A 26430-nucleotide genomic window follows, 5' to 3' on the forward strand; every position below is an offset into this window, starting at 1 on the left:
AGTTGTGGAAGGCACTAAGGATGGGAGCTGGTTGCCAGGAGAACCAGCCATGTGATTAGAGGGTTGGAAATTTCAGTCCCACCTCCAGACTGCCTGGGAGATGAGAGGGACCGGAGGTTGAATCAGTTACCAATGGTCAATGATTTAATCAACCAAGCCTTTGTAATGAAGCCTCTAAAATAACCCAGAAGAGTGGGGTTCGGAGAGCTTCCAGGCTGATGGACATGTGTAGGTGCTAGCAGAGTAGCACATCTAGAGAGGGTGTGGAAATGTTGCCTCCTTTCCCTATACCTTGTTCTAGATATCTCTTCCATCTGTATTAAATCCCTCTGTATCAATCTATATTAAACTGGTGATCTAGTAAGTGAAATGTTTTTCTGAGTACTGAGCCACTTTACAAATTAATCAATCCTGGGAAGGGGTCTAGGGAACCTTTGAGCTTCAGCCAGTTGGTTAGAAGCATAGGTAAGAATTTGGGCTTGTAACTGGCATCTGAAGTGGTGGTGGTGGTGGTGGGGTATTGTGAAGCAGTGTGAGCCCTCAACCTGCAGGATCTGACACTATTTCCCAGTAGACAGTGTCAGAATCAAGTTTAATTCTTGGACAATTTGCTGGTGTCTGAGAATTGTTTGATGTTATGAGAAAAGCACCCCATACCCTCCGACACACAAACCTTGAAATTGGGTCCAGGAGTCTAAAAGACCCACCAACATCCCTTCACTTCTACAATTCATCAAACATATTGTTATAATAGCATTATTTTTCTAAAGATTCATTACAATTCTGCTTTTTGTGTTTAAAACCTTTGAATGATTTATACCTCCATAACACTTCATGTGAGGTGCGTTGTAATTGGGCTACTGCCTGCATTTCTAATCTATTTTTCTGGGATTACTTTCTAACAATATTATGGCTACTGGTATCTACTCCTTAAATTATGCCATTTACCTTATCATCTGTGCCCTATCATTGTTTCTGTTGTTTTCTGTGTCTTGATTTACTTTCTCCTTGCCTGCTTAATTGCCTCTTAACGCTTAGAAAACAGGGGATTCAGTGGTAAAGAATCTGCCTGCCAGTGCAGGAGACTCAAGAGATGAATGAGGGTTTGATCCTTGGGTCAGTAAGATCTCCTGGAGGAGGAAATGACAACTCACTTCAGTATTCTTGCCTGGAGAATCCCCTTGACAGAGGAGCCTGGTGAGTACAGTCCATGGAGTCACAGAAAGTTGGACACAACTGAATGACTGAGCACATGCATTGTTAATTAGCCCCAATTCACTCTTAAAATTCAACTCTAAATCTCATCCTCATTTGCTTGAAAGAGATACTGTGGAAGCTAGATACACCTGAATTTGCATCCTGGATTTTCTACTACTGGCTGTGTGATTTTAGGCAAGGTCTTAATCCTCAGGCTCTTCATTTTAAAACTGGCACATTAACAACTTAGTTCAAGGGTTATTTCTTTAATTATAGGAGAAAACAAAGCAACGAGGACTTGGCACATACCCCAGAAAAGTCCATTAGATTAATTCTGTACCCCAACATAATCAGTTGAATAAACCGCTCCCATTTAGTTCACAGTTCTACTTCAAAACCTGTAGAAATTATTCCTGCTTAAATTTCCAAATCTAACCATCTGGCAGCCACAAAGTAGACTACAGATGTGTAAATGTTGACTTTATTGATGACTCTGAGATATAATTATATATAATCAAAATATACTTTCTTAAGCATACTATACTTTCTTAAGTTTCTTAAATGTAATCAGTGGGGGCTGTTTTATTATTATTTACTACTAGTAATAAAGAGGTGACTGATTCTGTGTTTTCATAAGCTTTCTACACCTTTTACATCAACAGTACCACACAGTTCAGCATTGAAATCATACAATGAATTAAATAGAATGCCTCATATTAGAAAAGGTCTCCAGCCCCATCAGGTCTTGTTATAGTTTAAGGCAAATGTAAATGTTAATGTCAGGTCAACAAATATAGGGTTAAAAAGTAGGGTGAGTCATGGGAAAAAAAGGCAGTGCACAGCCAGTCGGAGGCTGGGACCAGATCTGCTACCACACAAGAGAACAGCTATTTAACATAATGGAAACATTTCTGGGCCAGTGCTTATTTCAGTACGCTTTGTAAATAACCTAGTATTTAAATATATACAAACTGCTTTTCAACTACTTGAGCATAGATCCTGGCTGGTAAAAACTTACTGAGTCTTCTCACCGTGTGATAACACAAAATTTCCCTTCTGCTTCTTGTGGCAGTAATCATCTCGTGCTTTACAATGTGTCAGGAGGCTGGGTCTCAGAACTTGCTAAAATACTTCCTGATGATTAGTAATTATTGTTTTTCTTTGGATTCATTTTCTTCAGTGAGGAAGGAGTCACCTACCTAATTTAAATCTATTGCCTGTGATATTAGTGATAGTTTATTTCAGCTAATGAGGAACTTTACAAGAGTTGTTCTTTTATTCATTGACGAAGGTGTGTAACTTCTCATTAACATTAGAAAGAACTGTGAAAGTGTAATGGTTACAGAATAGAACAGAATAGATTGTGTCTAGGGGTTAATTTTAATTGCATATAACTGTATTTGGAAGGACAGCTTATAAATGACTGTTTAATGATAATAAGCAAATTTCTTAATTGCAAGTAGCAACTGACTTAGACAAACATTTGTTGTCTTATAATCCTATTAAAATGAACATTATGGAAGTCCAAGTTTATTTTTTCTAGCATTGAAAATATAATTTTTAATGAGAAATAAATGTCTGTTGTTGATAAACTATTCAAGCTGTGGTATTTTGTGAAAGTATCTTGAAAAGGCTAAGATATTGTGTTTTAGACTGATATAGGGAGAAGGAAATGGCAACCCACTCTAGTATTCTTGCCTAGACAATCCCGTGGACAGCAGAGCCTGGTGGGCTGCTGTCCATAGGATCGCACAGAATCAGACATGACTGAAATGACTTAGCATGCATGCATGCATTGGAGAAGGAAATGGCAACCCACTCCAGTATTCTTGCCTGGAGAATACCAGGGACAGGGGAGCCTGGTGGGTTGCTGTCTATGGGGCCGCACAGAGTCGGACATGACTGAAGCGACTTAGCAGCAGCAGCAGACTAACATTGAAATTGAAATCTGTATGATTGTGGAATAAAAACGAATATAGTCTTTGCAAGAGATCCTCACTCTACTGTGAAGCTTGTAATGTGTCTAAATATTAGGGGGTATAACTACTTGTACATGAGACAGAAAAAACAAATTGAAAAGTTCACCTGTATCAATGACCAACAAACATTTGTTGAGAAATCTTTTATGCACAAAGTGTTGTGTTTTTTTTTTTTAAAGAAGTTTGAAGAGGCAAGACAAAAAGCTGATTAGCTACAACACATATTTATGTATTGCTTTCTAATAGAATATTAGTTATATTGTAATCTGGAGGTAAATGTTTATCATTTACTCAGTGATTCAAAGCATGTGCATGAGTGCTAAGTCATTTCAGTCATGTCCAACTCTTTGCCACCCTATGGACTCTGGCCTGCCAGGCTCCTCTGTCCATAGGATTCTCCAGGCAGGAATACTGCAACCCAGGGATCGAACCTTTGTCTCTATGTCTCTTACATTGGTAGGTGGGTTCTTTACCACTAGTGCCACCTGGGAAGTCCTAAATTATTTTAAAAATGACCTAAAAGTCAAGCTGATAGTCATAGAATAGTCAAGATACATCGAAATGTGAAGATCATTAGTTCAAACACAATTTATGCATAAGGAAAAATATTAATGCTAGGGACTCCAAGGGACATATTTAACTTATTGATAGGACAAAGGCTAGGTTGAGGTTTCCTTTTCAAGATTTGAAATGCCTTTAAGTCTAAAATCATAGTGTCTTATGTAGTCATTAAATCCAAAATCACAAAGTAAAATATAAAACATATATAATCAAATATGGGAGAAATAGAACTATCATGCTATGCTTCAGATTGATATTCTGTTTAAAACTGCATTCACCATAGTCAGTAATTCTTTCCACATTATAAATGATTGTGCTTTTTCTATTGAGAATCAAATGTAATCTATCTAGGTTTGTGGGCTTCCCCTGGGGCTCAACAGTAAAGAATCCACCTGCAATGCCGGAGATAGGTTCGATTCCTAGTTGGGAAGATCCTGTGGAGAATGAAAGGCAACCCTCTCCAGTATTCTTGCCTAGGAAATCCCATGGACAGAGGAGACTGGTGAGTTATGTCCGGGTTGCAAGAGTTGGATACGACTTAGTGACTAAACAACAACATGCGATACATGCATCTTAAGCACTAGAATCAAATTCTGTTTGGTGAGTAAGATGTTCACCTATGGGAACTAGTGATAACAGTGGGAATAACAGACTTACATCTCCCATTGCATTCTCATGTCACTGAGGTATACCAAGTGAAATGGAATGTAAAACTGCCTAACACAAATTTATGTAAGCTGTTATTTCTGTATCTCTCACATTCTCTCTGGCTTTTGCTTACCTTTTACAGTTTTATTTGAGTTAAATTTGTTTAGGATGTTCCTACATTCTAATGCATGAGAGCCAAAGATTGCATAAATTTTTAAAGAGACAGCAAGACTAGATTATGAATATGTATGATATCAATATTCATACATCAATATCAATATGAATGAACAGCAATAATGAAGCAATATATCAATTGAAACAAAGCATAAAAAATGGAAATTTCATGACAACATCTGCAATGTTCAAATGATCCAAGTTTCAAAAAAATAACCAGCTAGGGGAGATTCTAGGTTCTAACAGAATTGACTTGGTCCATGAAATATGTGAGAAAGGAAGAATTTTATATTAACGTCTAGTTTTTTTTTTTTTTAATTAGAGTATACAGCAATAATGGACTTGCATTCCCACATTACAACAACTGGCTGGACGTAAGCATTTTTGGAAGGACTGATGCTGAAGCTGAAACTCCAGTACTTTGGCCACCTCATGCAAAGAGTTGACTCATTGGAAAAGACTCTGATGCTGGGAGGGATTGGGGGCAAGAGGAGAAGGGGATGACAGAGGATGAGATGGCTGGATGGCATCACTGACTCGATGGACGTGAGTCTGAGTGAACTCCGGGAGTTGGTGATGGACAGGGAGGCCTGGCGTGCTGTGATTCATGGGGTCGCAAAGAGTCGGACACGAATGAGCGACTTCACTTTCACTTTCATGTGTCAGGACCTGGTTATATCTGAAGCCCTGGTTATATGTAAGTATTGACAATGTAGAGCCCAAACTAATACATTTTAAATGATAACACTATTATTTATAAGTATGTCCTTTCAGATTCCTACGGTAGATACAAGAGAGTTAAATACATTGAAAATGAGGCAAAGAGTTACCTTTACCTTCTTTAGGAGAAGGCTTAGCTAGGATGCTATGGTTAATTGACAAAATGCCCCAAATTCTTTTGTGTTAGGTACCCCCTTTTCAATATGACTGTAACTTCTCTCATCAAAAGATAGAGCCTATTTTCCACATATGGATGTGGGTTGACTTTTTGATACATTTCAGCCAAATGAATGCCATAGAATTGACAGTGTATTCAGATCTAAGCCTAGAACTCAGGCCTTTCATGCTTCAATTTTCCCTTCTAGAACACTGACTGCCATGGAAACAGGCCAGGCTAGCTTGCTGGAGCCAAGGCCTTCCTAGAGTGGCCAGCTTCCAGGCAATGGAGGAGTTGAGTGCAAACACATGAGTAAGCCAAGGAGCATAGTCAAGCCCAGTCCAGGATGGCAGAATGGTCCAGGTAACCTGGAAACTCAGAGGGAAAGTACATTGCTGTTTGAAGCCACCAATCAGCAATTTCCAGTGTCATCAACAGTTACGTGGGATCTCCATCACCCTTTTCTGTGCAACTGCAAGGTTAAAACTACTTTGATAATTATATTAAGACTTTGTCTTTTAGTCCTCATTCTGTCAAGAGCATACAGTGGAGATTTCCAAAGTCTTCATAAGGTGTGATATCAAAAGACAATGAATGCAGTACAGAAAGGAGGACCCAACAATCTCCTATTGAGCCACACATAAAAGAGATTAGCAAAACTAGAAAACAATGCTGCTCTTCTCACTAAATTTTGCTTTGCTTAAAAAAGGCAGCTGTTTTCCATAAAACATGTTATTTATAAGTAATAGTGTTCAAGTAAATGATGAATATATTAAAATTTATATTTTAGCTTCTAATACAGTAAATATCAATGTAAAATGCACATAACAAACCTCTTTGGAGTCTTCAATAATTTTTAAGACAGGATCCTGAAAGAAAATAGTCTGAGAACTGCTACACTTTTCTTATTTATTTAACATTCTGCTGCTGCTGCTGCTGCTAAGTCGCTTCAGTCGTGTCAGACTCTGTGGGACCCCATAGACGGCAGCCCACCAGGCTCCCCCATCCCTGGGATTCTCCAGGCAAGAAACACTGGAGTGGGTTGCCATTTCCTTCTCCAATGCATGGAAGTGAAAAGTGAAAGGAAAGTCACTCAGTCATGTCTGACTCCTAGCGACCCCATGGACTGCAGCCCACCAGGCTCCCCTGTCCCTGGGATTCTCCAGGCAAGAAAACTGGAGTTGGTTGCCATTTCCTTCTCCAATGCAGGAAAGTGAAAAGTGAAAGGGAAGTCACTCAGTCATGTGTGACTCCTAGTGACCCCATGGACTGCAGTCTACCAGGCTCCTCTGTCCATGGCATTTTCCAGGCAAGAGTATGGGAGTGGGGTGATTTAACATTCTACGTTATGAGAATAGCAGTTTGTTCCTCAAATAAAAATCACTGTTTTCTCCTTCATGACATAATTCCCCTAGTATATCGCAATTCTAAAGCCTTGTGATCCATAGACTGTGGATATATGTATTTTCACTTATAGAATAATACTGAGTCATTTTGAGTCTGATTATTCTATATTTTAACAATGAGGCTTATTTCCTTTCTAAAACACATGCAGATCAATATCATTCTATTTTGTAAGCAAATATTTACTTGCCAATTTTATAGAAAGCAATAATTTCCATGGAATATAGAAATACAGAAGCTGAGAATTTTAACTAAGAGAACATCCATTCAAAGTCTTGCCAAATTTAGCTTGAGGTTGAAGGTTGAAGAATCCCAGTGGAGTTGTGGTAATGATGCACTTGGGGAGGTTAAGTTGCTCATAAATTTTACTCTATGAAGATCAAAATGAAAGATTTTGAACTGGATATGCTTCACTGCTCTAAAATTATGTAAAGAATTGGTTAAAATGTGAGATATGACTACTCAGTTTCTGAGAAGTCTATGTTTATAACAAAAGACAGGTAATATGGGACCACACATCTGCTCTGATGAAAGGATTATAAAGAGTTAAAATTTTCTGTGGGCTAATACTGCATACTGCAATGCATAATAGCTCACTAAAATTTCACATATGAAGCTGGATAATTCAACTGTATTTGACTACAATAGCTTCTTTTGCTTATTTCTTTAATTCTTTGAGTTAGCTGTAGATAGTTGGAAAAGTGGAAATGCATGAAGTAGAATATGTAATTAAAGAGCCCTACCCTTCAATGCAGAGATACATTACTTTGCCAACAAAGGTCCATCTACTCAAGGCTGTGGTTTTTCCAGTGGTCATGTATGGATGTGAGAGTTGGACTGTGAAGAAAGCTGAGTGCCCAAGAATTGATGCTTTTGAACTATGGTGTTAGAGAGGACTCTTGAGAGTCCCTTGGACTGCAAGGAGATCCAACCAGTCCATCCTAAAGGAGATCAGTCCTAGCTGTTCATTGGAAGGACTGATGCTGAAGCTGAAACTCCAATACTTTGGCCACCTCATGCGAAGAGTTGACTCATTGGAAAAGACCGTGATGCTGGGAGGGATTGGGGGCAGGAGAAGGGGACGACAGAGGATGAGATGGCTAGATGGCATCACCAACTCGATGGACATGAGTTTGAGTGAACTCTGAGAGTTAGTGATGGACAGGGAGGCCTGGCGTGCTGTGATTTATGGGGTCGCAAAGAGTTGGACACAGCTGAGCAACTGAACTGAGCTGCATTGAAAGGAAAAATTAACTACATACATTACAAGTATTTGGGACAACACAAATTACTGTGAATTTTAATTGCTACTAGAAACTTGAAAAATAAAATTTACACAATAAACCAACTTATGGAAGTGATCTCAGTTCTGATGGATTAAAATTTATATTTGAAAATCTCCCTACCCCAAGAAACAGTTTGTTATAACTGTTTGAATATTTGAATATTTTTTTAATGGTATTTTCACATTATCTTTGGGGGAAAAAAAAACAGGAAAAATAGCATGTGCTATATTTTAAAGTAAAAAATAATAATGGGTTTCATAATGAAAAACATGAACATTTTAATACTATTTTCCACAAATAAATCTGACTAATTTTAACCAGTGTGAAAGTGCCAAGCTTCAAAGGGAGTAAACAAAAATGTTTGAAATGTTTATGCTGGAAAATGCCAACAACAGCTACTTTATATACACATTTTTCACATGACTAGAGAGAAGAAAAACTTGTGAATGTGTCCTCTCCAAATTTAGCTACCTTTTCCAATTACCATATTCTCTCATAAGAGAGTCTACATGGGCACTTTATTAACTGCCTGCTTAGTTAAACAGTAAGCATTAGTAGTAATTACAAGAATCCCAAAGGCTCTAAAATTAATATTGTGTGTTCAAGGAGTCTAAAAGATTAGAAAAAGAACCCAAAGTAAGTGTTTTTGTTTTCTTCAAAAGCAGAATCAAACAAAGACTATACTCCATCTCTGGTAACCCACTCCAGTATTCCTGCCTGGGAAATCCCACGGACAGAGCCTGGAGGGCTACAATCCATGGGTCACAAGAGTTGGACATGACCGCACACACACACGTGCACACATACTCCTTTTCACTGTTGACAGGGCTTAATAGTTTAGTAATATTAATATTATAATGTCCTTGCTCCAGGGAAGAGAAAAAAGTAACAGAATCATATCAGAATTATGAAGGAAAAGGTTGGAGACCTGTGGAGGTAGAAACATAGTTTGAATTAAAGTTTTAGCAGAGGATAGCCTTTTAAGCTAAGACCAAAGAGAAAAATGTCACTATTTACCTCATCTGTAAAATATAAATAATTAACCATTAGCATTTTAAGAGACTCTAAACATGCAATGCCTCTAATTGTTCCTTGTATGTACCCCTTTTCAATCAGAAATAATCCCTGACAATGTAGATTCACAGTTCAGAGAAATTATTTTCTAAGGACAAGAGCCAAATACAAAATACTTTCAGACATAGAAAAACTGAAAAATCTTCACTAAAGCAAAGTCTAAAAAATGTACTTCAGATAAATAGATAAGGTGGAAGTTCTAATAAGGAACACTGAAAAAACAGTGATGAATATGTGAATAAACAATATTAATTTATGATACAATAATAAGATATCTAATTCTTGGAGTAATAGAGCAAAAATAGCCACAGCATTGTTTAAAAAAATGATGGTACCTGGTAATTAAAATAATCTAATATACTTGCATTTTAGGAAAAACTTAAAGATATTAACATGCTTCTCTGTGTGTGTGTATTCATTTGCTTCATGAGGTATCTTAATTGTATTACTTGTAATAGAATATTTTATTATTGTTCTAACTATGACGTGTTTTTTTTTCTTTTAGCATCAATAAATTTCCAAGTTTTAATAAAAACATCAAGTTATATGCTTTGATAAACTCAGAAGTTGCCAATAAACATCCAAAGGCAATGGCACCCCACTCCAGTACTCTTGCCTGGAAAATCCCATGGACGGAGGAGCCTGGTGGGCTGCAGTCCATGGGGTGGCTAGGAGTCAGACATGACTGAGTGACTTCACTTCCACTTTTCACTTTCATGCATTGGAGAAGGAAATGGCAACCCACTCCAGTGTTCTTGCCTGGAGAATCCCAGGGACGGGGGAGCCTGGTGGGCTGCCGTCTTTGGGGTCGCACAGAGTTAGACATGACTGAAGTGACTTATAGCAGCAGCAGTAGCAGAGTTTGTAGTGAAAAAAGTACTGTTGAACAAATAGAATATATGCATATAAAACTAATAAGCAGATACCCTCAGATTTAGGCTGAGAAGAAAAGAATCTGCCTGCAATGCAGGAGATCACTTTGAAATGTAGGAAACATGGGTTTGATCCCTGGGTCAGGAAGATCCTCTGGATACGGAAATGACAACCACTTCAGTATTTTTGCCTGGGAAATCCCATGGACAGAGGAGCCTGGTGGGCTATAGTCCATGATGTTGCAAGAGTTGGTCATGACTAAGTGGGTAAACCACCACAACTAACTACCCTAAGACAATTTGATTTGTGGAATATCTTTGATAATATAAAAAGATAAATATCTTCAATAAATATAAAAAGTATAGCCCCTCAAAATTCCACTGTGAATTACATTCAGTCTCACCTTAAGAAAGAAGTAGTCACAATCTGTCCTGTGTAGAAAATGTGGATATACTGGAAAAAAGAAAGTCCAATATTACTAATTCAATCCTCTTGTTATTTATAAAAGTAAAATAAAAATTATTATAGATATTTGCTATTCCCATGCAATCATATTATATTCATATTTTCTAGTTTTCCAAATTGAGAGAAAAATATAGAAAGAACATTTACTATACTTATTTAATAAATATCTCACAGAATACTTCTTTATATTAGGTTAAATTATTCATTAAAAGTAGCCATATTAAATGTTTGAAGCTTACATTATATACTATAAAAATACACACATATATGTCTTTTAACATTATCATTGATTTTATCTGAGCTAGCTAATAAGTTAGATATATTTTACAATATTTCACATAAGCGCAGAATTATTTGTCTTTAGAAAGTAACTGCAGTAAGCTTTAGGTTAGCTTCACGTCACCTAAAAAGTGTATGGGCTAGTTTGTTCCATGTTTATCCATGTTTTGATTTTTCCACCAGTTATAAAAGTGTAAAACATTCAAGAGATTGTTCCTGCTATAACATTATACATTCATTTACTGGAACAGAGTTTGCTATTGACTATCTGCCAGATTTTGTTAACAAAGTTATTCAGAAGAAAATTGTGTGTCTATAACACAATGAATACATGAAGAGTAGTCTCTAATAATGTCTTAAAAGTCATGTGCATATTCTTTAAGTAAAGACAATTTGAGGACAAATATATTGTTATTTTGCATTTTTCTCAACTGGGCTTAAAAGTACTACTTATATTTTAAAATAAAAAAAGCAAGAGAGTTCCAGAAAAACATCTACTTCTGCTTTATTGACTATGCCAAAGCCTTTGACTGTCTGGATCACAATAAACTGAGGAAAATTCTGAAAGAGATGGGAATACTAGAGCACCTGACATGCCTCTTGAGAAATCTACATGCAGGTCAGGAAGCAACAGTTAGAACTGGACATGGAACAACAGACTGGTTCCAAATAGGAAAAGGAGTTCGTCAAGGCTGTATATTGTCACCCTGTTTATTTAACTTATATGCAGAGTACATCATGAGGAACGCTGGGCAGGAAAAAGCACAAGCTGGAATCAAGATTGCCCGGAGAAATATCAATAACCTCAGATATGCAGATGACACCACCCTTATGGCAGAAAGTGAAGAGGAACTCAAAAGCCTCTTGATGAAAGTGAAAGTGGAGAGTGAAAAAGTTGGCTTAAAGATCAACATTCAGAAAACGAAGATCATGGCATCTGGTCTCATCACTTCATGGGAAATAGATGGGGAAACAGTGGAAACAGTGTCAGACTTTATTTTTGGGGGGCTCCAAAATCACTGCAGATGGTGACTGCAGCCATGAAATTATAAGATGCTTACTCCTTGGAAGAAAAGTTGTGACCAACCTAGATAGCATGTTGAAAAGCAGAGACATTACTTTGCCAACAAAGGTCCTTCTAGTCAAAGTTATGGTTTTTCCAGTGGTCATGGATGGATGTGAAAGTTGGATTGTGAAGAAAGCTGAGTGTCAAAGAATTTATGCTTTTGAACTGTTGTGAGTCCCTTGGACTGCAAGGAGATCCAACCAGTCCATTCTAAAGGAGATCAGCCCTGGGTGTTCTTTGGAAGGAATGATGATAAAGCTGAAACTCCAGTACTTTGGCCACCTCATGCGAAGAGTTGACTCATTGGAAAAGACTCTGATGCTGGGGGAGATTGAGGGCATGAGGAAAAGGGGACAACAGAGGATGAGATGGCAGGATGGCATCACCAACTGGATGACGTGAGTTTGAGTGAACTCCGGGAGATGGTGATGGACAGGAAGGCCTGGTGTGCTGTGATTCATGGGGTCTCAAAGAGTCAGACACGACTGAGCAACTGAACTGAACTTAACTGATATTTTAAAATATTTTGTGGTTTCCTGGGCTACTTAGATACCTCCAAGGAAACAATAATGCTATTTTCTGAAGTTTGATGCTATATAAACATTCATTATTTTACACCACAGTTAATGGTGAGAATTCAGATGCTCTTGAGGCATAAATTTCTCTGCCTCTCCAGCCATCTCCATCAGCTTCTTTCATCTCTACTTAGATGCAATGTGGTTAGCTTCTGTGGTCAAAAAGACCCTCTCTAGAGTCGCTGCACTTTTTTTCTACTTTGTTTTTTCTTTTGTAGCTTCCAGATATAGCAAAAACCGTTGCAATTGGAGATTGATATTAATATTTTTAAATGGTATCAGTCATTTTAGAATTTTCATTTCAAATAATTCATTTCTAAATATGGAGTTATTATTGTTATAGATAATTGGTTATATCTCAGCATGGAGAGTGTAGCACCTACAATTATTAGAGTGAGGCAGAAAGGAGGTAGGATTTAAGGAGGCCTAGCTATTCAGTTCAGTTCAGTTGCTCAGTCGTGTCCGATTCTTTGCGACCCCATGAATCGCAGCATGCCAGGCCTCCCTGTCCATCAGAAACTCCAGGCGTTCACTCAGACTCACATCCATTGAGTCAGTGATGCCATCCAGCCATCTCATCCTCTGTCGTCCCCTTCTCCTCCTGCCCCCAATCCCTCCCAGCATCAGAGTTTTTTCCAGTGAGTCAACTCTTCTCATGAGGTGGCCAAAGTACTGGAGTTTCAGCTTTAGCATCATTTCTTCCAAAGAAATCCCAGGGCTGATCCCCTTCAGAATGGACTGGTTGGATCTCCTTGCAGTTGAAAGGACTCTCAAGAGTCTTCTCCAACACCACAGTTCAAAAACATCAATTCTTCGGCACTCAGCCTTCTTCACAGTCCAACTCTCACATCAATACATGACCACAGGAAAAACCATAGCCTTGACTAGATGGACCTTTGTTGGCAAAGTAATGTCTCTGCTTTTGAATATTCTATCTAGGTTGGTCATAACTTTCCTTCCAAGGAGTAAGCATCTTTTAATTTCATGGCTGCAATCACCATCTGCAGTGATTTTGGAGCCCCCCAAAATAAAGTCTTACACTGTTTCCCCATCTATTTCCCATGAAGTGATGGGACCAGATCCCAAAATTTGGCATACAGAAAGCTGTAGTAACAATGAGTTTAATTCTATGCAAGCTTTGGTACTTGGCTACAGCAGGCCATTTGGACTATGGAGTTTATTTTCAAACTTATGAATGGAATATATTGATAAAGGGATTCTAGACCCTAGAGACGATGTTCAGATGACCAGGCAACTATGAATACATTATTGGTTTTGAGAATGTAATAATATGCTTCAGGACCAGGTGTCTTGTTATGGACCTGTCTTGAGTCTTTTCACTTACTAGTGATGTGACCTTAAACATATTTTAAGATATATTTTAACAAAAGATCTGATATTTTATAGTGTGTTGATGAATTTTGTAAAAGGCTGATTTACAAAATGGAATCTGCGGATTTGTTCATGTATGCTTATCACCAACTGGAGACTCAAACATGCTTTGTAAACACAGGATCCTAATTAGGGTCACATTACTGGTTTATAAGGATTCCATTTGGATTTTGTATAATTGTACATGTACAGTGAGGAAAAGTATAATTGGGATGTACCTGAGAAAAGATTCATTAAATAAAGGTAATTCATTAAATAAATTCATAAATTCATTAAATAAAGGTAATTAAGCAAAAATAAATTTCTCTGCTTGGATAGTCATATGCCTTCTTTTAATAAATGTTATTTTAATATAAAAACAAATTTATTTTAAGAATTTATTCTATTTAGAGAAATAAGTGTATGAATGAAAAATATGCTTTATTTTTCTAGTTATTAATATATAGCATCTTAAATGGCATTCTTAATATGCCAAATTCTAATAGATATGTTTTAGTTGTATTTACTTTGGTAAATTTTTGGTGGTTGTCTTCCTTGTGAGACATTACTATGAACAATAGTTACTTTTAATGTACTCTTGCTTTTTAGCATGATTAAAAACATTATGAATCATGCAAAAAATTATTGTTAGCATAAAAATCAAATAATTTTTAAAGTAATTGGTCAATAATATTATTTTATCATTTTCAACAACTGTCCAATATTTAGAATTTGAATATTTAACATTATGGATATGTAAATATATAATGTATAAATACATATTTATAAATACATGTAAGTAAGTATTCAGGTTGCCATAATAAGAGAATGATAAATTTCTATGATCCTTAAATGTTATAAATGTAAATTTTGTTTCTGAATAAAATGAAAATGTATGTTGAAAAAAATCTCACAGTAATGGTAATTGACTAAGCATTCTACAAAAAGTAGTAAACCTAAAATTAATTGTACATTTTTAATAGTCTTGGAAGGATTTTCAATATAATAAGTCTTTGCAAGTGAAAACTATCTGTAACAATTACTTTCTGAAGAATACAGAGCACTTCTTTACTAATATATATTTGAATATGCATTCAACAGATCTCTATTTGGATAAGTGAATTGCTCCAAGTATATAAATGTCAGTTATTATTGGGCTTCCCTGGTGGCTCAGATGATAAGGAATCTGCCTGCAATGCAGGAGTTCTGGGTTTGATCCCTGGGTTGGGAAGATCCTGTGGAAAAGGGAATGCTTACTCACTCCAGTATTCTTGTCTGGAGAATTCCATGGACAGAGAAGACTGTTGGGCTACAGTCCATAGGTTCGCAAAGAGTTGGACAGGACTGAGCCACTAACACACACACAGAGCTATTATTCTATTGTATATTAAATTAAATAAGAAGAACTGTGTACTTTCTGTATTATTCTCAAGCAGTATCTGTCATGAGCACATGAGCAGCTTTAAGAATCAGATCAGCCACACTACATCACTCATTGAAATTTACAGCAGATAAGGAATGCAAAACATGAGAGAAAATGAAAGACAGAAAAATTACCTTTCTCAAAAAATCTGTGCTCATCTGAATCTTAAATCATGCATTATTTTCCCTTCATATCATTCTTGATGGGAATCTTACAGAAAAAAAAAAAAAAGTGGGTTAAACTGACTGTGCTTCACTGTCAAGAGAAACCTATGGTCAGGGATATATCGAATTCCCAAAGCTTTCATCATTAATATTTCATGAGTCTCACTGATCTGTCCTATCTAGAAGAAAAATTTATCTTTCATTTGTGCAAGCACTACCTGCTGAGTAATAGATTTGATTTCTATAAGTTGAGGGTTGAAAAGCAAACAGCAGCTAAGGTAAGAACAGGCAAATTGTTCTTTTACTGGAGTCTGGCTGCAATTTCCTGGAGTTGCAGAGCCAGCCAAGCAAAGTGAAAGATCCCTGGGGAACTAGGAAGTGTCAATTCCATTCTAACATACCTTGGCCTACACATGTTACTGCCCAAATGTTTAAGTTGACTTGTAAATGAGATGATTAGCTACAGTGACTTTTTAAACATTTTCAAGTAAATTTAGTGCCTAAAATGTCGGAAAATCATTAGCTTAACCTTGAAAATTTCCTTCACTGTAGATGAGATGTTCTGACAAAACGTGGTCCACTGGAGAAGGCAATGGCAAATCACTTCAATGTTCTTCCCTTCAGAACCCTATGAACATTATGAAAAGACAAAAAGATATGACCTGAAAGATGAACTCCCCAGGTCAGTAGGTGCCTAATATGCTACTGGAGAAGAGTGGAGAAATAACACCAGAAAGAATGAAAAGACGGAGCCAAAGTGAAAACAACATAGTCATGTGTGGATGTGAGAGGTGGACTATAAAGAAAGCTGAGCACCGAAGAATTGATGGTTTTGAACTGTGGTGTTGGAGAAGACTCTTGAGAGTCCCTTGGACTGCAAGGAGAGCCAACCAATCCATCCTAAAAGAAATCATTCCTGGATATTCATTGGAAGGACTGATGCTGAAGCTGAAACTCCAATACTTTGGCCACCCAATGCAAACAAATGACTCATTGGGAAAGACCCTGATGCCGGGAGAGACTGAAGGCAGGAGGAGAAGGGGATGACAGAGCGTGAGATGGTTGCATGACACCACTAACTCAATGGACATGAGTTTGAGCAAGCTTTGGGAGTTGGTGATGGACAGGGAAGCCTGGCTTGCTGCAGTCCATGGGGTCACAAAGAGTCGGAAATGACTGAGGGACTAAACTGAGATGATGAAAAGGCAAATTAATTATCTTCAAACACTTCACACTGGAAAGATAGGGTGTTTTGCCCCTTCCTTGATTATGGCTTGCCTTAGCTGAACTAAGGAGGCCATCTAAGTAGGCTATGATGCCAACTAAATAGACTCATATGTGACATTTCTAGCATTATGGATTTTTGCTAAAGACTTATTACTTGCTGTTTATTTTATATTTATTTTGAACTACAGAAATGATGTTAGATATAAAGCAAATTTGAACAATTTTCTTATTCAAGTTCAAAACAAGTTATAAAGCAGCAGAGACAACTCACAGTATCAATGCATTTGGCCTGGGAACAGTAACAAGCATACAGTGCAGTGGTTGTCCAAGAACTTTTGCAAAGCCTTGAATATGAGGAGTGTAGTGGCCAGCCATCAGGAGTTGACAACAACCAATTGAGAGGATAATCGAAGCTGATCCTCTTACAAATGAATGAGAAGTTTCTGAAAAACTCAATGTAGATCATTCTATGGTCGTTCAGCATTGAAACAAATTGGAAAGGTGAAAAAGCTCAATAAGTGGGTGACTCATGAGATGATTAAAAAAAAAAAAAATCATCGTTCTGAAGTGTTATCTTCTCTTATTCTATGCAACAACAAACCATTTCTCAATCGGGTTGTGCCTTGTGACAGAAAGTGGATTTTATATGATAACCAGTAATGACAAGCTCAGTGGTTGGATGAGAAGAAGCTCCAAAACACTTCCCAAAGCTAAACTTGCACCCAAAAAAGATCATGGTCACTGTTTGGTGGTCTGTTGCCAATCTGAATCCCAGTGGAACCATTACATCTAAGAAGTACACTCAGCAAATCAGTGAGATGCACTGAAAACTGCAACACCTGCAGCTGGCAACAGAAAGGGCTCAGTTCTTCTCCACAACAATGCTCTACCACACATCGCAAAACCAATGCTTCCAAATTTGAATGAAGTCGGCTATGAAGTTTTGCCTCATTTGCCATATTCACCTGACCTCTCACCAACTGACTACCACTTCTTCAAGCATCTTGACAACTTTTTGCAGGGAAAATATTTCCACAGCCAACAGGATGCAGAAAATGCTTTCCAAGAGTTTGTCGAATCCCAAAGCATGGGTTTTTATGCTACAGGAATAGACAAACTTAGTTTTTATTGGCAAAAATGTGTTGATTACAATGGTTCCTATTTTGGTTGATAAAGATGTGCTTGAGCCTAGTTATAATGATTTAAAATTCATGATCTGAAACCACAATTACTTTTTGCACCAACCTAATATAACCCACTGTGATTCCCATGTCCTTCTCATTTTTATTCAAAACATTAATTATCTGGATTTAGTTTTTTCCTTTATCATCTCAATAATTTGTATTAATGAATGGATTTTTTAAGGGCCACATTTTATTACATAACAATTTTTTGTTATTTCCTTATTGACTCCTTTTTCTTATTTTTTAATCACTTTGCAATACTTACATCTTCAAACACTAGGGGAACATTTTTTACAAAGTTAAACTAAAGTTTAAAAATGGGTGGTTTGGCTGGATATAACTCCCATAATTGATTCCTTTTTACATATCAGCCTTAAAGCCTTTAAAACGTGTATAAAAATGACTACACAATGTGGACTTTCACAGCTTAAAAATCAGGAATGTTAAATTCACAAATTCCAAATTGTAATCATATAGTCAAGCTCAGGAGAAGGGCAGGGAGTTCATTGGTGAATCTTGGTTGGAGGAAGGGGGAATAATGTCTTGTAGCTACTCTTTTATGAACCAAAGGCAGAGCCATTACAATGATATTGGGAAAAAGTTGTTAAGTAAGGAAGACATTTTCTCACTGAAACTTTTTTTTTTTTCAGTATTACAGCTCTTTTTTATTTAGAAGATAGCAGGAGAATCCATCCTCGAAGCGTGAGGGCATGCCAACCCAAAGACTGGAAGAGAAGAGAGTGGAGGAGTGCGCGGGGGAGGTAGAGAGAGAGAGTGAGAGGGAGAGAGAGAGAAAGAGCACACACACGCGGGAGAGAAAGAGAGGGAGAAAGTGCTTTGGCTCCTCCTTTTATATGTTTTTTCCTCCACCTGAGCCTGCCGTATGTAAACTGGACTTAGCCAGGAGTGCTGTTTGTTATACCTGAAGTCTTCACTCTGGTCCTCGGACCTTCCTTTGACCTTCCTTTGACCTTCCTTTGTTTTATTTTCACGGTCACTGAAACTTTTGAGAGCTCTTTTTACCAAGCACTCAGGTTCCAAGTAGTATTACTGTTTACATAGCAGCTATCTTCCTGGCTTTTCAATATATCCCTGTTATAAATGCTGTCTGTTGTCTAATAGTGCCAATTAGATAAGCAAATCAGATAACTCTGTTGCCAAAATGATGTCTTAAAATGCAAATCTGGTCAGAACACTTTTGACTTTGATTCCTTTATTGTTTTCTCTTCTCACTGTCTGTTTGGTTTGATACATTTCTTAGCCATGTGTTTTATTCCTATCAAGCATTTTATGCCTCAGCCACATTTAATTACCTGCCATTTTTCAAATACATTTCATATGAACTTTCAAGCTTCAGTGCTTTTGAACATATATTCCATTTTCCTAGACAAAACCCTGATCAAATTTCACTTCTGTTGAAACGTCTGTAACCTCTGCAGCAATGTTGATCATCCTCTTCTTGAGACTTCAATTAGAAGATGAACTGCATCTTACTGCAATCTTTCTGTGAATGTCTATACAAACATCTCATTCAATTCATATGTTGCAGCATTCCATGGAAATGGAATTCTAGGAAAATCTGGAAGATCTATATCTCTCCTTAAGATGTTTACACTAGCTCTTCCTTCATGGTCTGTCCATCTGTTTGTTCACATTTATATTCATCACTTTGCTGATTTCTTCTCCTTTTAGAAAGACTATAATTCTACTGACAAGCTGGGCTAAAACCAGTGTTTCTAATTTCCATTCTCTGGTTGGAAACAACTGTCTCCTCTGCTCTCTTGTGGATGCAGACAGTCCCTGCCCACTTCCTCCCTCCCCCTGGGGGATACATCCACCCTGGAAGACCAGATATTGGATCCTTCAAGTCTCAATCTGACGTGTCTTGTATAGTTGATAAAGGCTCCTCCACCTAGACTGTGGTAGCCAGGTATGTGTACTTTTTGACACAAAACCATAGTGTGAATTTTCAATTACCATGGTTATCATGAATTAAAGTGACAAAGATTCTGTTCTTCTGGTTCTTGCTCCTCTCACTTGACCAGCTCTCTGTAAGAACATGTGAGCAGCAACCCCTGAACAGGAGTCACTTGTGGAGTGAGTCACCACCTCCACACATGATGATGCATATCAATGTCTGAAAATGACCAGAGAAATGGGAGATAGCAGTCTTACTCGGAATTGAAACAGAAATGAAGCAGGAAGCAAGATAATGGACACAAAGCATTTTCTTTTGAAAATTTGGTTCTCAATTCCTTAAAGGCTAGGCTATTGACTAAAAGGAGGCCTAAAGCTTCTATTTTTCCAAAGGAAGTAGAGATCTCGGGATGACAGACCTATCTGAGGCTCAAGCACTCTAATCCACTTTTTGATACACTATGGGAAACCTCTAGACAGACTGCCCTCTGAAGTTTTCATGTCACTCAAACAATAGTTTTTCCTTTATAGTATTTTCCCAGAGCCTCTATGTCTTTTGTTTGTTTGTTTTTTAATGACTAAAAATTATTTAGGCAAAGCTCAAGAAACTTTCAGTTGTCATTTTTAGGAAACATATATGGCTTATTAAAGTTTCAAGTCAATCTAATTGCTTAACTTTTCATGTAAAATGTCTATGATAGCTTTTGTCATGACTGAGTATTTAATCACAGTAGAATACAGCACTTAGCAATCTAGAGAGTCCATAAAATTGGAAATAATTCCTTCAAATAATTTTAATTAAAATATCAATTTTACTATAAAATTCTGTTCTAAGAATTGCAATTTTATCAAGTCTCCAATTGAGTTACTGTCTAAAGACAATTAATTTATAGTTATTAAAAGAAAAGAAAGAAAATGCAAAATAATTCATGGGAAGAATTCAGTCCAATAGGGCCTCCTATTCAGGAAATAACTGTAGGGAGTGAAATCCTGGGTTTGAACAAGGCAGATGATGGAATGTCACTGGTAAATAACATATATTTACCAACACTGATGGGGGATGGTGTTAGCAAAAATCCATCTGTAGAAAATAATGGAGTTGGAGGACAGTCTTCATATGCTTCCTAAAGGAAGGTGGGGGAAGGAATGAGGACCTCCTCCCATCAAATTCTCCCCTTGTTCCCTTCCCAATACAGACCTCCAACTTGCTGATGATGTAGAGCAAAAAATCTTGGGCCAGGTGCATAGCTTTCAAGTAAAGAGATACACAGTGAAAATGAAAATTGCCAAAAGTATCTTTAATATTTGATCAATTGGACTTCATTTTTAAAGGTACTGGATCATCTGTTTGATGGGTAAAAGGCATATAATAGATTATGAGTCCTGCTAGTCCAGGTTGATGATTAGAAATAAAAGCAGGAGTGAACTTCCTTGCCATAGAGAATAAGATCAAGAGCAGAAGTGTAAGTGCTAGCTGGTCAACACTGCACATAGATCCTGGATCCCTAAGTCCTCTCAACTGGACATGTGCCTTACTAAAAACTCAGAGGAGTCTCTGATTCCCTTGGGTGTCTGTCAAATACAACAACTGAATTACATCTCTAAAATTTCAAATTTAACATCCACTTCAGTTAATTCTGGTTTACTCTGTGTGTTAAGTCATTAAAAGGCTTCTTTTGGCTGTGTGAGGGCCTGAGTCACAGTAATCTGTAGTTGAGCTGGCTGTCTGGGATTTGTGAATTATTGAGGCTTTCTTCTTACTAGTCCAACTTTCCAGGCCTCTGAAAATCTCTCTCTATTTGTTACCCTGCCCCCAGACCAGCTCTAGCACTGCAGTGCTGGAAAGCCCTGTAGGCCATGGGGTGGGCTTTCTTAGCTCTCCTTCCTTGCCCCAATCTTTGTCAGGCCATGTCCTTGCATTTACTGATTCTCCACCTGGTCAATACTATAGAACTGATTTGTGATCCATTGCTCCAATTTATGTGTGGCCATTAAATGCTTGTTAAAAATTGTGTTGGTTCCTCCTTATTCCTTATTCCTCCTAAGGCAGAGAGTCTCCTTCTGCTGTAGTACCCTTAGGAATAGAAAAAAAATAAAAAATAATGAGATTCTTTTACTCTTGGAAAGGCTCTTCTTTTGCTGGAATTTGGTCATTTAATTTTGTATCTTCAGTTCTCTGAGGAGTTAAAAATATATGGCATTTTAGCTTATCTGGCTTATCTTCAAGTATTCTTTTAATAAGCATCTCCCTGCAAAACTTCTCACATTCTTGATTTGGAGAATTCTACATACAAAAATATTGATTCAAGTCAAAGTTGAGATAATATAGATTTATTTCTCAAATACTGAAACCACCCATCAATGATGATTCTTCCACAAGTGACTAGGTCAATAACAGCATGAGAAATTAGAAAATAATTAGAGTATATGTATGAGTTTTAGATCTTACTTAGTCTATTTCTCTAAAGCTTTTGACAGTATAGATTACAAAAAGCAGTGGAAAATTCTTAAAGAGATTGGAATGCCAGACCACCTCACCTGTCTCCTGAGAAACTTGAATGCATGTCAAGAAGCCATGGTTAGAGTCTTAGAATGGAACAATTGACTGGCTCAAAATTGGGAAAGGAGTAGTAACAAGGCTGTATATTATTACTCTTATTTAGCGTCTATGAAGAGTACATCACAAGAAATGCTGGGCTGGATGAATCACAAGCTGGAATCAAGATTGCTTGAAGAAATATCAACAACCTCAGATATGTGGATGAAACCATTCTAAAGGCAGAAAGTGAAGAGGAACTAAAGAGTCTCTTAATGAGGGTAAAAGAGGAGAGGGGGAAAGCTGGCTTAAAACTCAACATTCAAAAAACTAAGATCATGGCATCTGGTCCAAATACATCATGGCAAATAGAAGGGGGAAAAGTGGAAGCAGTGACAGATTTTATTTTCTTGGGCTCCCAAAATCACTGCATACAGTGACTGGAGCCATAAAATTAAAAGACACTTGCTCCTTGGAATAAAAGTTATGACAAACCTAGGCAGCATATTAAAAAGTGGAGATAACACTTTGCCAACAAAGTCCATATAATTAAAGCTATGGTTTTTCCAGTAGTCATGTATGGATGTGAAAGTTAGACCGTAAAGAAGGCTGAGCACCAAAGAATTGATGCTTTTCAATTGAGGTGCTGGAGAAGACTCTTGAGAATCCCTTGGACTGCAAGGAGATCAAACCAGTCAATCCTAAAGGAAATCAACCCTGACTCTTCATTGAAAGGACTGATGCTGAAGCTGAAGCTCTAATGCTTTGGCCCCCTGATACAAAGAACAGACTTATTGGAAAAGGCCTTGCTTGTCAGAAAGACTGAAGGCAAAAGGAGAAGGAGGTGGCAGAGGATAAGATGGTTGGATGGCATCACTGACTCAATGGACGTGAATCTGAACAAACTCCAAGAGATAGTGGAGGACAGAGGAGTCTGGCCTGCTGCAGTCCATGAGGTCGCAAAGAGTAGTAACTGAACAACAACATTTATCTAAAACCTAATGCCTGTAAAGTGGAAAAGCCTCCAATCTTAATTTTCCACATATAAGATGGCACTGAGGGAAAAGTAAACAGTGTAGGCTATGAGAAGTTGAGCAAGCAGAAGAATCTATACAATATTCCCTTTCCCAGTCAATGTCTACTCTTTATTTCCAGGGCTTGAGGCCACTTAGTGTCAGCTCTACCTTAAAATCAACATCTAGGAAATGCTGCTAGATTTAATATATATCCATAGTATATCCATGCCTCACTAAAACTATCACCTTAATTCCAAGTTATTATGATTTCTTACCTGGATTTAGCTATGGTTTTTGCTCATCTCCATTCTTTCACTCTTGCAGCCTTGCCTCCTTGCCCACCCCCAACCTATGCTAAAGTAGACTAACTAGAGTGGGGTTCGATCCCTGGGTTGGGAAGATTCCCTGGAGAAGGAAATGGCAACCCACTCCAGTATTAGGCAATGGCAACCCACTCCAGTATTCTTGCCTGGAAAACCCCATGGTTGGAGGAGCCAAGCAGGCTACAGCCTATGGGATTGCAAAGAGTTGGACACGACTGAGCGACTTCACTTTCACTGTTATTAAAATGAAAATCAGATAGCCTCATTCTGCTAATTATACTATCATTGTACAAGCATTATACTATCTCCTCAGTTCTTTTGAAATACGTGTTAAAAATGATATAAAAAAAGTCCTCATTGGTTCACCTATTCTTGCCTTCTTCTTTCAGCAGCAGACACACTATCTTCCTTGTTCTTTGTACATGTTGTGAACCTCTTGATATAGGCAGACTCTGCACTGGATGTTCCCATTTTCCTTCTAAAAATCTCTCTTCCTAGTACTCTCATGGCCCTAACCCTTACCCTCTTTCAAGTCACTATTCAGGCATAACTTTCTCAATGAGATCTATCTTAACTATCAAATTCACAGTTCCTTCCCTCAAACATGCATTCCAGAATCACTCAGCTTGTCCTGGCTTCTCCTTTTCTGTGACATTCGTAACCTTCTAATATAGTATATAGCTTACTTATTTATTTATTTTTAATATATATCTACTTAGATTATATCCCAAACTTTACAAGAACTGATATTTTTTCTTTGATAGTTTGGAAATATTTGATAATAGATATAGTAAATACACATTGAAAGAATGAAACAATGTGAAGGAAACAATTAATCAACCAGTCAATTTCTTGTGTATAGATTCAGTCAAAACATTTATCAATGCATTTTTTTTCTCCAAATTTCAACTTTAAGTTGATGGTTTGGAATTAAAACTTCCTTAATAATATTTATTTGTATAGATACCAATACAATTTTTAAAGGTTATAGTGCTCTCTATGTGTTAATAAGTTGGAATTTCAAAGCTATGTCTATCCCTGAAGAGATTTTTTTAGAAAAGTGATAAAATATTATTAGGACATACAGGGGTATATTTGTCAGAACACACACATCTAGAATAGTTACCTTCTACCAGATCCATAAGCAATCATATTTGGAATCATATTCATGTATTGAGTTCTAGTAATGTGATTAGTGACAAATTTTTAATAAATTGACCAACCAATAAGCAAACTCCTTATTTTGCCAAAATCCTTGGGATAATATGTACCCAATGTGCTTATTCAAGAATATGCTGGTATTTCTAAACAAAGATGAAAGCTAGATTATCATGTAGAGTATTACCTTTTACTCTAAATTGTAGCTGAAGTCAAAGCTTACAAAATAACACAGATAGTCCCAAAGTAAATTTCCAAAGTAATATTGCTTTTAAATGCAGAGGTAGACAATGGAGAATATGACATGGCAAAGAACAAAGAGAGGAGGGAAGTGCACTCAGTCATTTTAAATGCATTGTGAAAATACCAAAGCAAGAAACTATTTGATTTTTGGAGACTAGCAAAGTACCAAAGCATCATGAGAATATGTGGATAATGAAAAATTTGGATCTAAAAGAAAGTCAAAATTCAAAAGGGCAATCTCTTTTAGAGGAAAAAAAAAAAAAAAAAGCTCTACAACACAAAAGAGGATCAAATTAGACAGAAAATATTAACAGAGAGAGCCCAAACTGCTTTTTATCCTTTGCAGTTGGCTTACAACAGTATCATTTACAGGATAAAATATTTATTAACTTTACTTCTGGTTATCAACAATAGCAAAAATAGTTTACATTTATGTAACTCTCATGAGGGCTTCTGGGTTGTGCACTCCAGAAAGTACTTCCTAGCCACAAATAATACTATGAGAATGATTTTCCTTAGCATCAGGTGATGGGGTAGAAATGACACTCTGTGACATGGTTTTACATAAGTTAATTCATTTTATCATTTCAATAATTGTATGAGTTGGAGATTTTTATTTTTAACCAGTATTAGTTTCTCTCCAGAGATACACAACCAACAGAAGATCTCTTTCTCTCTCTTTCTATTTATAGATGCACATGACAAATAGAATTATGAAATTTGAGGATTCCAGTGATGTGCCATCTGCAGGGGCTTCCCTGGTGGCTCAGATGGTAAAGAATCCACCTGCAATGTGGGAGCCCTGGGTTTGATCCCTGGGTCAGGAGGATTCCCTGGAGGAGGGCACGACAACCCACGCCAGTATTCTTGCCTGGAGAATCCCATGGACAGAGAAGCCTTGCGGGTGACAGTCCATGGGGTTGCAAAGAGTTGGACACTACTGAGCTACTAAGCACAGCAGAGCATAGCACAGCCATCTGCAAATGAGAAGATCAGGAAAGCAAGTGGTGTAGTTTCACACTGAGTGCAAAGGCCTAAGGGCAGGAGATTCAACGGTATAAGTCCTGTGAGTGCACAAAAAGACTGATGATCCATCTCAATGGTAGGCAGAGTGAGTAAATTCTCCCTTTCTCTTCCTTTTTGTTCTCTTCAGATCTCCTGAACAGATTGAGTGAAGCCGACCTATGTTGGGGAGTGCAGTCTACTTAACTCTTTCTACCAATTCAAACACTAATCTCATCTTGAGACATGTCACAGACACATCCAGAAATAATATTAACCAAACATCTGGTCACCCTGAGATTCTGTCAAGCTGACACGCGAAATTAACAATCACTTCTTCATTTTGCTGAATCAAAAAATTAAGAGTAGAATTAACTAACCTGAAAAAGTAAAACAGCTATTATTGGA

At 37.3% G+C, this 26430-nt stretch overlaps 1 protein-coding gene across 3 annotated transcripts in view; it reads right to left on the reverse strand.

The window, feature by feature from the left end:
* MGAT4C (MGAT4 family member C) overlaps positions 1 to 26430 on the reverse strand; it is an 874849-nt gene that overhangs the window by 57946 nt on the left and 790473 nt on the right. For 2 of the 3 annotated variants that reach the window (XM_086403733.1, XM_086403731.1), the window contains one exon: positions 10477 to 10526. The exons of the other annotated variant lie outside the window; for it this stretch is intronic. The gene's annotated coding sequence lies outside the window, so the exon portion shown is untranslated. The remainder of the gene's footprint in view (positions 1 to 10476; positions 10527 to 26430) is intronic. 3 annotated transcript variants of the gene reach the window in all.

Source organism: Bos grunniens, chromosome 5 (genome assembly GCF_055505025.1).
Source record: "Bos grunniens cultivar Pamir isolate PY7600 chromosome 5, Bosgru_T2T1.0, whole genome shotgun sequence".
Lineage (NCBI taxonomy): Eukaryota > Metazoa > Chordata > Mammalia > Artiodactyla > Bovidae > Bos > Bos grunniens.